The sequence below is a fragment of the Odontomachus brunneus genome, unplaced genomic scaffold (assembly GCF_010583005.1).
Source record: "Odontomachus brunneus isolate Ranch 3 - 2012 unplaced genomic scaffold, Obru_v1 Obru_scaffold_277, whole genome shotgun sequence".
Taxonomy (NCBI): Eukaryota; Metazoa; Arthropoda; class Insecta; order Hymenoptera; family Formicidae; genus Odontomachus; species Odontomachus brunneus.
Window position 1 is genome coordinate 205,653 of NW_022639727.1, and position 2,338 is coordinate 207,990.

Genomic DNA, 2,338 nt, shown 5'->3' on the forward strand with positions numbered 1-2,338 from the left:
TATATAGCTCCCCACAAAAACATGCACGTTACACCCACGTGGAATCCACGTGATTTCGTGGATTCCATGTGAACTCTACGTGGATTCGACGTGAATTTGATGTACGTTTTTGTGGGGCTGGAATATAAATTGTTATTTTCCAGCAATTATAGGCATTTAATTGTACACAGCGATTACAAGCTATCACTCAAATATCAATTAATTTGTAATAGTATGCTCCTAAAAATATTATAATTATATATTTCGTATCAAAAATATTTTTAGTAAAGGTGATAGCATAAAATTATTTTACCATTCTAAATTAATTTGATCCCAAATAACACAAGATATTCCAAAATCATATTAGAGCCATTCTAAGAGTCTAGTATCTCAGCATGTCCTCAGGTATTTTATGCTATTAGAGTTATTTTTATTTATTTGTTTTCATCTCTCTGTACATATCCAAATGTAAGGGATTACTATTGTAACAGTGATCTCGATTGATCAAGGATTGTACCACTTACTATAAAAGTGGACTTCATAGTACAAGTTGTGCCGTCTTATAAGCATCCGTTCTTACATATATTAATGCATCATATTTCACGTACGAGAAAGACGCGAGAAAACGGAAGCCATTTAGCGAATAATCCGATATCTAGATATAAGAATACTATATAACATAGATGTAATGCAAATAAACGCTTGTTATGTAATCAATATAAAGTTATATTTTAATTATGTTGGTGTTATACAATTATAACAATTATACAATTATACAGTTATACAATTATACAATTATACAGTTATACAATTATACAATTATAACTTGTAAATAACAAAGAATTATAACAGTTCTAAAACACAGTTAGATTGCAGTTATAAAAAAAAATTATGTAACTTTAACATTAATAACGTATAACGTCCGTTATATTATGTGTTACTTCTATGATACACAATAGTTATATTCTGTGTTTGTTGGATCATTAAATAATTAATTTTTTTATAATAGAAAATATAGCTTCAGCAAATATTACTTGACTTCTAGAATGACAATATATTTCAATAGTTCTCGTGAAGTTAGAAGCATAAAAGACATATATAGGACAATTTCGTTGTTTTAAATGTAATGGTATATATATTTTTTTTATTTGACTTTAGTACGTTTTTTAAAATGCATAAAGTAATCTATAGTTTAAGATTGTTGTAAGTGAACTCAAAGTTTATTTTAGTAAACAAATCAAACAATTCAGTAATATAATTGTTAACATATATACTGCTATTGTTTGAAATGATGATTTTGAAGATTAATGTGTGTTTTAAAGCAATTCAAGTATTATATGTTTAAATTTTATTTGGATATATTGTAAAGCAAGAACTTTTTATATACTCCTTTATGTCTTCATTGTAGATTATTATTAAATTGTACATTACAATTTTCACCATAAAAAAAATTTTACAAGTGTCAATTTTAATGAACATAAAGATAGTTATGATTTTCTGAATCGATCTATCTAATAATTTTCAAAGTTTTTGTCAAGAAACTCTTTAATTGCTTTATGATAGATCCAGTAAAGTTTTATCACCAGATGTAAACAAATTATATTCAGGTTAGCTGTTTTAAATTCTTCCCAGATAGCACATGATATTCTCCGTATATTCTGAATTCATACGAAATCTCCCATATGTATGCGTAACATTCTGAGAATATATCGAAGATATCGTAAGCAGTATATACTGGATACGAACATTTCGTATATTCTAAAAATATTCTCAGGACATCGTACACAGAATATCATATTTTGCGTGCGTAGATTCTCCATATATTATGAAATGTATTTTGAAAGTTCGTATATATATGCAATATGCAAAGGATATTCTGAGGATATTGCACATAGATTATGTAAATTACGTCTAAAATGTAAAAAACGAATTACGGTTAATATTTTGTAGAACTATGAATTGTGTAAGAAATATTTTTAGAATATTCCGATATTCTCAGAATGTACATATACACACAACACACACACACACATATATATATATATATATATATATATATATATATATATATATATAGGGTGTCCCGCGTAAGATGGACCAAAAGAAAAATATAAGTAGAATACATAAAAGTAAACAAAAATTGTATAGGTTATTTTTCAAGCAACCACGTAAAATTTCGAGATATTAATTAAAATAGTTGGACAAATTAGAACGCGCGATGCGATAGGCGGGACATACGGCTCGCAGCGGTCGGCGAAGAAAATGGAAGAACGCACACGTACACGAACGCACATACGGAGCTACTTAGTTCAGTATGCCAAACGGCCCACCTCTCTGGCTTATAAAATAGGCCCGCGAG

At 28.3% G+C, this 2,338-nt stretch overlaps 1 protein-coding gene across 1 annotated transcript in view; it reads left to right on the top strand.

Moving 5' to 3' along the window:
- Nucleotides 1-2,338, top strand: part of LOC116853112 (uncharacterized protein DDB_G0290685-like) — a 7,262-nt gene that overhangs the window by 3,027 nt on the left and 1,897 nt on the right. The gene's annotated exons all lie outside the window — the stretch shown is intronic.